The sequence below is a fragment of the Lipotes vexillifer genome, unplaced genomic scaffold, assembly GCF_000442215.2.
Source record: "Lipotes vexillifer unplaced genomic scaffold, Lipotes_vexillifer_v1.1 scaffold1187, whole genome shotgun sequence".
Classification (NCBI taxonomy): domain Eukaryota; kingdom Metazoa; phylum Chordata; class Mammalia; order Artiodactyla; family Lipotidae; genus Lipotes; species Lipotes vexillifer.
The window spans coordinates 1-12,680 of record NW_006776226.1 but is presented as its reverse complement, the minus strand read 5'-3'; positions in this window follow the sequence as shown (position 1 = coordinate 12,680).

Genomic DNA, 12,680 nt, shown 5'->3' with positions numbered 1-12,680 from the left:
TTTTTTTTGCGGTACGCGGGCCTCACACTGTTGTGGCCTCTCCCATTGCGGAGCACAGGCTCCGGACGCGCAGGCTCAGTGGCCACGGCTCATGGGCCTAGCCGCTCTGCAGCATGTGGGATCTTCCCGGACCGGGGCACGAACCTGTGTCCCCTGTATCGGCAGGTGGACTCTCAACCACTGCGCCACCAGGGAAGCCCTGTCATTTTTATACAATGAATTGTGGCATTGAAGTTTATGTATATGTTTTCATTTGCAAAATATCATCTGCTGTAGTATTTGAGTGATAAAAATAAAATATTTAAAGATATAAACCAAATATGAAATTACATATATCAACAACAGATGTATATTTTGCAATCATGTATGTATGTTTGTGTATATATGTATTTATATGTGTATACAAAGTGGTACATATTTCATAGGATCATTTTGAGGATTGAATATAAAGAGCTTTGAATAGTGCCTGGAACATAAAAAACATTATATAAATTTTGTTAATATTATGATTAGTGATGATTTATAAATATTTTTGGATTGAGGAAGATTTTTCTTTTCATTCCTAGAGAAAGTGAGAGATAAAATATTATTTTTTGGTCATCAAAGCTATTAGGGTGTAGTCACAACTTGGGTTTTGGGCATCAGTAGACCAGAAGTGGCAGCCATGTCAGGTCAAGCTGAGAAGATCATGCATCAGTGTTGGCAGTCAAAAACCTATCACGCTTCCATCCTTTCTTTGTCTGGACAGAGGCAAGTGCTCTCTCTGGGGTCACACTCGAACAGGGGCTTTACCTCTAGTGGCAATCTTTTGTCCTTTAAGTTTCAGAATTGCTGCCGTGCATCCTCTGGAATTTAAAAGCCTTTTGAGATTTTCATCTAAAATAAGTTTTCTAGAAAACTCACTCCAGTTTCATTTCTCTTGATGTATTTCTTTGCTTTTCCCTCTCAAGCGATTGGGACAAACTTTTAGAATTGCGAAAATATTATTACTTCCACACATACATCTACCCACACTCTACACCTTCATTTCTACACACTCATCAGCATATGCTTTTTCTACTATATTTTACTTAATGGGGTGTTTACTCAAAAAACTAAAGACAATAAATTGTCACTATAATGGAAATATAGTTTAAGTAGAATAAATGTATTTGAATTCTTGACATTTGTCTTTTATGAACTTAAAAGTATATTTTGCAAACTCTGAGCTTCTTCCCTCTTACTCCTTCTTCTTTGGAAAAAATAGTTGTATTCAGAGTCTCTCCTTTCTATTTTTTATTATTTTTTCCATTCTCAATTGTTATACTTCTAAGACACAGCTGGACTTAACCCACTATTAATTGTAAGTTGTACAATGATTTACAATTTTTTAAGCTCTTTTGTGCTTTTCATCCTTACAAAGACCATATGAAGTCATCATGTCAGGGAATAATGCCCTCCCTCCCTTCTTCTAAAATAGAGGAAAAATAGTAAAGCAACTTGACAATGTTAAACTTCCTAGTAAATATTACGCAGTAATTTGGTCTTACATCATCACTCTCCCAAATATATTTATTGCACCATTGTAACCTCCGATGCTGAAAAGGGCTTAATTTAGAGACAAGATTTTGATGTAAATGTAAAAATGTACAAAAAGGAATTAAAATCCTAAATTTTTTTAAAGAAGGTGTTGGGGGTAGGAGTTTATTAATTAATTAATTAATTTTTGCTGTGTTGTGTCTTCGTTTCTGTGCGAGGTCTTTCTCTAGTTGTGGCAAGTGGGGGCCACTCTTCATCGTGGTGCGCGGGCCTCTCACTATCGTGGCCTCTCTTGTTGCGGAGCATAGGCTCCAGACGCGCAGGCTCAGTAGTTGTGGCTCACGGGCCTAGTTGCTCCCCGGCATGTGGGATCCTCCCAGACCAGGGCTCGAACCCGTGTCCCCTGCATTGGCAGGCAAATTCTCAACCACTGTGCCACCAGGGAAGCCCCTAAATTTTAATAATTACCCTTGTTCTAGGTTACTAATTAGTGTTAAAAAGAGGAAGCAAGGTAAGAAGACCCAGCTTCTCCCAACTTACCCTCATGAATTCTTGAAATTCATTAATATTATCAAAATAGGAAAAAAAGCCCATTTGTCTGGTGAAGGAAAAGGAAAAAGAGGAAACTTGAGGTTGCCTATTCACCCAGCTTTCTCATTATGGAATCTTGGCAGGAAACTGTCCAGAAAGTATACTCCTTCAGGGTGAGTGTGGTTAGAGGGGACTGTGGTCCTTTTGCCCACTGACATTTCAATTTGCTCTTTCCTCTGCCCCCACGCCCTCTTCTCCTGCACAGAAGAATCAGTTGATCCGCACTGGTCCCTCAGAATTAGCGCTCTAGGTAATGCCTTTTCTTATTTTCTTCCTGGATCTACTCAGAGAAACAGAATTCTGTTACTAGATCAGCTGCTTTAGATTGCTTCAGAAAACAAATTTTAGAGAAAAAATGGGGCTTCACTGGTGGTGCAGTGGTTAAGAATCCGCCTGCCAATGCAGGGGACACGGGTTCAAGCCCTGGCCTGGGAAGATCCCACATGCTGCGGAGCAACTAAGCCCATGTGCCACAACTACTGAGCCTGAGCTCTAGAGCTCGTGAGCCACAACTGCTGAGCCCACATGCCACAACTACTGAAGCCTGCACGCCTAGAGCTATGCTCTGCAACAAGAGAAGCCACAATGAGACAATGAAAAGTCCACACACTGCAATGAAGAGTAGCCCCCGCTCGCCACAACTAGAGAAAGCCCGTGCACAGCAACAAAGACCCAATACAGCCAAAAATAAAAACAAATAAATAGATTAATTTAAAAAAAAGTGAACCGGGTCATTTTTGTGATCAGTTGTTGCTGACTAGCTCAAAATTTTCTCTGAGGCATTTATTCAAAGTGATATATTCAAAGTCAAATTATATTAGAATAATTCTGTTCTGTTATATAAACAACACATTAATTGCATTGCCTTTGTTAGTCATTAAAACATGCCAGATAAATCTAAGTCCCCTTCATCATGACTGCAATCTTGGCCCCCTTCATCCTTCAGAGCTAACTACAGAACTAACAAATAACTTATGTGTATCCTCCATTGTCTTCCTTATATTTGAATTGCATAAATATACAAAACTGTAGAAAATAAAAAGTATTGTTTTGTTTTTGACATCAAATACACTGTTCTGTAATTTGCTTGCCTTCCTTACACTTAACAGTATAGCTTCAAGATTTCTTTATGCTAGAACATAAAGATCTACCTCATTCTTTTTATCTATTATACTATATTCCATAATACAGTATCCTCTTCCCTACTAATTGACATTCAGGTTATTTCCAGTTTTTACTGTTACAAATAAAACCACAATAAGCATCCTTGGGTATGACTTCTTAAGTTGAAATGCCAGTATTTTTCAAGAATGTATATGGTTAATTAAAAATGGAAGATTATAGGGTACACATAGTCTCACTCATAACAGATCTTGCTAAATTCCCCGTAAACTTACTATCACAAATACTATTCAATTAACAATGCCCATTTTCCACAGTCTCAATAACATATGGTATAAAACTTCAAATTTTTGCCAGTTTGATAAGGGAAAATGATTTCAGATTAACTTTTACTGCTTTTCCCAGGGTGGGAAAGTCATCATAAAAATCCTCTTTAAAATAATTTTATGTGATACATTAAGTAAAACTCAAGTTGATATATTAATTTTTTCTGTATTTCTATTTTATTATACCATACGATTAGATGTCCTTATTCAGGGACTATTTAAGACTCTGTCTTTAGGGCAAAACTCCCTTCTCTCACTGAAGTAAGACTGTTAATTGGTTTTTGAATCTGATTACTGATACAAATGGGATCAACAGTAAAAGCACTAAGAAATTTATTTTATTTTCACAGTCCATTGCCAAGTAAAACAGCTGATAAGTTCCCATGAAACTAAGAGATTGTCCATCCTCCTAAAAGGCAAGCCAATAAAAAAAGAAAAATTCCTAATCAGACATAACTGACACCTTGTTAAAGAAGCCTTTCCTTAGAGTCAGTTCTTCAGGCTTGGGATTATGGGAAGAGTCTGAGCATATTCAGGCTCTCACTGCACTTTATATTGTACATACCATCTGCTTTTACTCAGGATAAAAGCCAGAGGTGAGCTTTAGGGTCTCTCAATGCATGGGCTTGAACAATCAAATCAAGTTATTTTTAGAACTAGGGATACATGCACAGTTTCACTGGCTGTGCTGTGATACTGATAAGGAGGCCCAGTGGCCCAGAGAGTCTGACTTTTGAGCAGGAATAAAAAGAGAAGCCCCTATCTCAATAAAGAGTGTCAGGGAAAAATGTGCTGAACTCTTCATTCTCCATCACAGTGCCAATGCAGAGGAGAAGTAGTGGGCTCTGAAGTCCATTCAGTGGACAGACATTCTCCATGTGTGTTGTATTTATCCCAGGTAAAAGAAAGACCCATTTGATAAAGATAAGTGCTTTTCATTCAATGAATGAATGATGTGGTAATATAGTTTGAAGATTAAACCATACTGAAATTGATGCCAAAGTAATATATAAAAATTTTTAGGTCATATATCCTATCTATATGGCTTTAGGTGAGAATTTAATCTCTTTAATTTTTTAACTGACTCATATATAAAATGGAGTTACTAATATGTCACTGACAACTTCATAGGGCTATAAGAGTCAGAAGAGAGCCTTGTCATGTTGGGAAACCTCCAAACTACAGTTATGGATTCATTCATTTTCTTAATCTATTCAACAAATTGTTATCGAGTATATAGTAAGTTCCAGAAATGCACACACACGCACGTATACTTTAATATATATGATCAATTTGGATAAATGCTGGGAAGGAATGTGGGCTCTTAGCTATTATGTAGACCTGAAGCAAGGATTCTTGCTCTAAAGGATAAATGCAGGCTAACGGAAGAGAATAATATTTAAAACAAGCATAGAAGGTGAGTTCAATTATCCGAGCCAAGGGTATGGGAGTTTAAGGGGGCAGAGGCAGAGCAGCGCTTCCTGTAGGAAAAAGAGCATGTAAAATGCCTTAGGCAAAAAATGATTAACTAGGAAACTCCTTGAGCTTTTCTTTAGTTATTTTTACGGTAAATTCCAACTCTTGTAAAGTAAAATGTATATATAATATAATTTAGGATATTTGCTCTAAAAGCTTTCATTTTAGAAAAAAAATTATTAAAATGGGCTAATTACTTGAATTACTATGTTCGGTGGCAGATGGAAGGCTTTTAATATCCCTAATTCACATCCTATTGTACTTAGCACTTTTATGCATATATGTGCATTTGTTCTCTTTCTTTAAAACTAAAAACAAAATACCCTTTAGCACTTCCAGCCTATCTTCAGTAATGGCTGAACCTATAGCAGCCTTAATGGGTCCCTTTCCCAAATGAAAACTTACATGAGGTATAATTTTATAGGCATATTGAGTTAGTAATTCTATCTGTATTCATTTAAATACTATGTTACACGAGCCATTTTGTTTTTAGATATACCCACTTAAAATATTTTTTTCTGAATATAAAAATAACATAGATATTATAGAACACTGATATCAGGCAAAAAAGTATAACATATTAAGTAGCAATCACATGATACTACCAACTAGATCTAGATATTACTAACGTTTTGGAGCATACATACATTTACAGTCTTTTTGTTCTAAACATATATGTGTACTTAAACAAAATGGATATTATCTGGAATATGCATGAATGTATTCAGCTATTTCTAATATCTATAATATTTCTCCTGTTAATTAATATTCCTTAGAATTATTTTAATATCTTCAAAATGTTCAACAAAGTTTATCTAAACACAAAGCTCACTTAAAAATTTACCTAGTTCTAAATATTTAAGTAGTTTCAACTTCTTACTAATCTAAATCATGCTGTCATAAATCTTCATGTACATGAATGTTTGTTTATATATTCAATTTGTTACTGGCAATTCCTAGAAATTTAATTGCTAGATTAAAAATAACACGCATTCTTGATACATATTGCCAAATTGCCCTCCAGAAATAATGTACAAATTTATATTTCTACCAATAATGTTTTCGTGTGTTTTCACATATTCAACAACACATATTCAGCCAGTAGGTAGTTGGCTATTTTAAAATTCTCTGTCATTATGGTAGTCTTCAAAATATACCCTTAAATTTCAACTTCTTGAATTAAAAGACTGAATTTTAATTAATTTTTGACCTGTAAAATTTGTGCATAATTAATGTATAAAACTTTGAGTTTGGAACTAAGTCTACACTAGTGAAACCATCACCACAGTCTATGCCATAAACATATCCACACCTGTAGAAGTTTCTTCCCACCTTATTATATTTATGTTTAAAGATGAGAAGCATTAACATAAGATTTACACTCTTAGCCAAGTGTTAAGTATACAGTACATTAGCTATAGGCACTATGCTGTACAGTAAATTTCTAGGACTCCTTCATCTTGTATAAACAGAACTTTGTACTCCTTGTCTAATATCTCCCCATATATCCCCACCCCAGCCCTCGGAAACCCCTATTCTACTCTCTGCTTCTATGAGTTTCATTATTTTAGATTCCTCATAAAAGTAATATTTGTCCTCCTGTGTCTGGCTTATTTTACTTAGCATAGTGTCCTCCAGGTTCATCCATGTTGAAACAAATGGCAGAATTTCCTTCTTTTTATATAAGAATATTCCATTATCTTCATCCATTCATCCATTGGACATTTAGATTGTTTCAACATCATTACTGTCGTGAATAGTGCTGCAATGAACATGGAGGTCTTAATATCTTTTTGAGACTCTGATTTCATTTCTTTTGGATAAATACTTAGAAGTAGGATTGTGGGATATGATGATTAAATTTTTAGTTTTTTGAGGAACCTCCATACTGTTTTCCATAGTGGTGGTACCAGTTTACAGTCCCACCAACAGTGACCAAGTGTTCCAATTCTCCACATTCTTTTCAAAATTTGTTATTGTTATTTTAATAGCCATGCTAACAGATGTAGGGTAATAAAGAGCTCATTGTTGTTCTGATTTGAATTTCCTGATGATTTTGTGACATTGAACACCTTTTCATATGTTTGACATCTGTATGTCATCTTTGGGGAAATGTCTATTCAGTTTCTTTGCTCATTTTTGAATTGGGTTATTTATTAATATTTGCTATTGAGTTGTAGGTGTTCCTTATGTATTTTGGATATTACCCCTTTACAGATACATGGTTTATAAATATTTTCTCATATTCTGTAGGTTGTCTTTTCATTTTGTTGTTTCCTTTGCTGTGCGGAAGCTTTTTATTTTGACATAATCTCACTTTTGTGTTTTTGCTTTTGTTGTCTGTGTTTTGATGTCATATCCCAGATATTCATTGCCAATGTCAATGGCAAGAAGCTTTTTCTTCTAGGAATTTTAGGGCTCACATTTAAGGCCTAATTTCAAGTCTTACATTTAAGTCTTTAAATAATTTGAGCTGATTTTTTGGATGTGGTGTGAGATATCCACTTTTCCCAACACCATTTATTAAAGAGACTCTCCTTTCCCCAATGTGTATTCTTACCACCATTGTGAAAAATCAGTTTGCTGAATATGCCTAGGTTTATTTCTGGGCTCTCTGTTAAGTTCCCTTGGTCCATATGTCTGTTTTTACACCAGTACTATACTATTTTGATTACTGTAACTTTATGATACATTATAAAGTTAGGAAGTGTGATGCCTCTAGCTTTGTTCTTCTTACTCAAGGTTTTTACTTGGGCCATTCAGGGTTTTTTTGTGATTCCATATGAATTTTAGGATTGTTTTTTCTATTTCTGTAAAGAATACCATTGGAATTTTGATGGGAATAGCATTGAATCTGAAGATCACTTTGCTTAATAGGGACATTTTAAAAATATTAATTCTTCTAATTGATGAACATTTATTTGTGAAGAAAGACTGATTTTCCCTCATATTTATTTTTGCTTGTATATGTTCTTTTGTGATCTGTTACTTTTCCACTTTTCTTTCTGCTATTCATAATGCTATTATTGACTTATGAGTCCTGTACAGATGGAAGCTTTTAACATTTTTGTGTGCTGTATTTGAAAAGAGTATTTCTATTTATTGATTTGTGGTATTACAAATTGGGAAAGAAAGGAATATTTGGTAAATGGTGATGATAAATTATTTTGGTAAGAATACAGGGAAAAGAGGCTTAGAATGGGTGTTAAACCTTTACTCTGTACATTCATAAAAATTCACTTCAGGTAGGTTGAAGAGGCAAACGTAAAAAAATATTAAATTAAGAAGAAATCATAGGATAATATCTCTGATTTAGAACTGGTGACAGCCTTTTTAAGCATAAAGGCAATAAAAGAAATTTGTAAAGGAAAAAGTTAAGATTTGGCCATAGTGAAAAAAAAAAAACCTACAGTATAGGTTTAATATCCTTTTTTTTAATATAAATTTATTTATTTATTTTTTGGGGGGCTGCATTGGGTCTTCATTGCTGTGCGTGGGCTTTCTCTAGTTGCAGCTAGCAGGGGCTATTCTTTGTTGCGGTGTGTGGGCTTCTCATTGCGGTGCTTCTTTTGTTGCAGAGCACAGGCTCTAGGCGTGTGGGCTGCAGTAGTTTTGGCACTCGGGCTCAGTAGTTGTGGCTCGCGGGCTCTAGAGCACAGGATCAGTAGTTGTGGTGCATGGGCTTAGTTGCTCCACGACATGTGGGATCTTCCCGGGCCAGGGCTCGAACCCGTGTCCCCTGCCTTGGCAGGCAGATTCTTAGCCACTGTGCCACCAGAGAAGTCCCTAATATCCTTTTAAAAAAAGATTTCCAAGGGGAAATGACTGACTTTAAATGTAAAATCATCCTAATAATGGGTGAAACCAAACAACATAAAAATACTGTTTAACTCTTTCCTGGAGTCAATATTTTAACTCATATTCTAAAATGCAGAACCATTTTTATAGTAAGATATGATTCAGGTAAACTGGAATTTCATATATAAGAATGACAGTCATTTTGAAGTAAAAGTGTTTGTATTTTGGTGGTGTTTTATTAAAGAACAATATTGCCTTTCTAATTGGCATGCATGTAATTCCAGAGAGTCCTGCTTCTGTTCGGCCTCTCTTGAGCTGAAGCCCAGGTGGCAGTACCTACTATGGAGACCGCACTAATGTCACCCATGTTGTCTGATGACTCATGACCAGAGCCCCAATCTCTTTCTTAGGTTCAGAGCTGATGTTCCTAACTGCATATTAGAGCACCACACCTGGATGTCAGTCTGTAAATTAATCTGTCCCAGACAGAAGTGATCATTCTCTCTCCAATCTCCTCCTTAGTTATCTCCTCTGTCAGTTAATGATATCATTGATCACCTAGATGCCTGTTCTTGGTGTCATTCTGTACTCCCCCTTGTTTGCCGTTGCACAGATCTAATTCTCAATAATCATCTGTGATTCCACTTTAGAAACCCTCCTCATTTTCTTCTTTTCTTTGTTTCTTAACGGTATTTGTCTAGTTTAGGCTCTTCTCTTTGATCACCTCACTCTTTCAAGAGCTTGCTAATTTGTCTTTTTATCTCTTTTCTTTTCTTCATTCCAAAACCTAGTTAGATGCTAAAAAAAAAAAAAAAAAAAAATATCTGTAAAGAAACCCTCCTTGTATATTCTGGAATATTCACAACTATGAAGATAACTTTAAGAAAATGTGCTCTTCATACATCTCTTTCAAACCTCCATATGCCGTCACACTTTTTTTTTTTTTAATCTTAAAAATTGCAAGTGTTTCCTAAGCAGAAGTAGTTCTGCCGAGTAACATATAGATCTGTTAAAGCAATGACTGTGTGCTTGCCAATGACTGTGGACAAGAAGGACAGGAAGAGGAAAACATGAGAGGAGCGTTAATAGTATTCACTCCTTTCCTCTACCTCCTCAGTTTGCTCTCATCTCCCTCTTCTCTCAACTCTGAACTTTTTAGATCAAGGAGTATGGTGGCCTCTACTCAGTACACTGGCAAGGGATACAGAAATAAATAAGCTGAAATTTAACCAAGTATGGGTCAAACACTGAAATGAACCACTAAAACAAAGAAATTCTTTCACTTATAAATTGTCTAGATTTGCCATAGTCAAGTACTACACAGATAGAACTTCCCTTAAATAAGGTTTTCTTTTTTCTCCCCAAAGTGAGGAACCCTTGTATTATTCAAGAAACTAAGATTACAGTGATTTTTTATGTTAATTGTTGAGTAATTATGGCTTCATCATTGTAGTAAAATGTTGGGACAGATGTCTAATTAAAGCTGATGAAATTATTGAAGTTATCCACTGAAGGGAACAAAATGCTTAGCAATTCTTCTTTGACGTCAGTGTACCCACCGTGATTCTGCAGTGAAATTATCAGCAGAACAAAGATGGGAGTATATACTTAAATATAGTAATTCTATCAAATAATATATTTTCTTAATTGTAAAGGGCTTTGATTTATAAATATATCAAATTCTTCATAAACTAAATAACCAGCTTGATAGTTGGTCATATAGATGTAATTAAAATGAAATGATCTCTAATTCTCATTCATTACACTGAAGATTTTTCTCTATAAAATGGAAGGTAATGCTCAGTTTGATAAAAAGTTTATTTTGAGGGCTTCCCTGGTGGCGCAGTGGTTGAGAGTACGCCTGCCGATGCAGGGGAAGCGGGTTCGTGCCCCGGTCCGGGAGGATCCCACATGCTGCGGAGCGGCTGGGCCCGTGAGCCATGGCCGCTGAGCCTGCGCATCCGGAGCCTGTGCTCCGCAACGGGAGAGGCCACAGCAGTGGGGAGGCCCGCGTACCGCAAAAAAAAAAAAAAAAATTTATTTTGGTAATAATAAAATTATTAACTCTCCTGTATGAGTTTCTGTGGAATTTTTTATGAGAGCTAAAGTCTACACTTTCATAAGCACATATTTATTTGATTGGAGAAAAGAAAGTGAAAATCTCCTTCAGAATAAAGCTTGGAAATAATAGAAAGTGATATTATTGAAGTATTTTTGCATAGCATGTTTCAAAAGTATATTTCTTTGGGACAGCCACCCTGTTAACACTGAAGAACTTATGGCACTCTCTTGATAAAGTATTTAAAGGAAGGAGGTTATTCTTGCCTCTCCCTAATAAGTGACCTTTGGTATGGTCTTAGAAGAATGGGGCTAAGCTGTCCTTTACTTTTGTTCTTTGAGTCCCATGTACTTATCATGATTGTTACAGAGTTTAATTTCCTCTAAGTCCTATAATAAAACAAAACTGTAAATAGAAACCAAAAACCATACAAAAATAAAAAACAATCTTTCATATCCTTCTTAATACACACAGAATTATGAGGATTCATTTAGAAGCCTGCTGGGAAATTCAATATAAGAAGGTATTTAAATAGAAAAAATTAAAATGCTAAGAATAACTGTTTATTGAGAACCTGCCATGTGCCTAGCACCATGCTAAATGCTTTACAGACAATATCTCAATTAATCCTCACCACAACTCTTTTTTTAACGCATTATGAAAGAAAAGTGATTATCTGGCACCTACTAAAACACATGAACCAAACATTCAAATGATTTCTTTAACTACACTTAAGGCAGTTATTGAATACCTCTATGTGTTGGATGCCAAGGCTAGAAAAATAGTCTGCTATTGTCCTCTAGTTCATGAGGAAAATGTTACCACAAAGAAAAAGTTGTCAGTTGAATTTAGGCAAATCTGTTTCAGCATAGGCAAGGAACAAAAGAAGATCTGGAAAAAAACTGAAATGCTTGTTTTCGACTGCCACCCCTGACTTTATCCACTCTGCCACTCCACACTGGTTCCCGGTACCACACCTAACTCACCCCTTCTCTCCTCCCAGTAGAACTCCTCTCAGATAACTCCATCCTGTAACTCCCCTCTTCACAGTATCTTCATCAAGCATGTCTGGTCTCTGTCCTATTCTATTAGAGCACTTTTATCTACCATCAACTGTGACAGTGAACTAATTGGATAAACTAATCCTTACTTATGTGTTAATAAGAAACAATAGCTTATAAGATATTCTTCCCGGGTAACAGGTAATTTTCTCACTGAATTCCTCTTGCAGTAAAGTGTCAAAGTATTTCTAGGAACTGAGAAAGGGTGATAGGAGAGCAATTTGGGGGCAGAGTAGAAAGGGCATTTCGTTTCCTTCAGTGTACTCACTCGTAAATTTTTCACTTGATAAATCGTCTTTCCTTAATTCAACAAGTGTAGCATCTTTCATATGTAAGGCTAGTTTTAGGTGCTGGGGGTATAATGGTGAATGAGACAGCATAGCCCTCACCAGGCCCCACCTAGGGCTGTTACATATTTCTAGGATCGGTAAAGTGCTCAGAGGAGAATAACATATAGACTCTATGCTCAAGAAGTTTATGAGCTCAGAAGCCATAACTTAAATATTTTGATGATGCTTTTTCTTTACTTGTAGAATTGGTCATATATAGGTTAAACACTGACCTCTACTTGCTCTTTAACAAAGCGTGCTAAAGGCTGTTGAATGAGATCACCCAAGTGTGCTTTAGGAAACTGTCTTCTCTGATCACTCTGTTAGGAGTATAAATACAAACCAGCGTTCACAAACTCAAATATGTACACAGGCCCAATATGTTAAAAAAAAAAAAAAA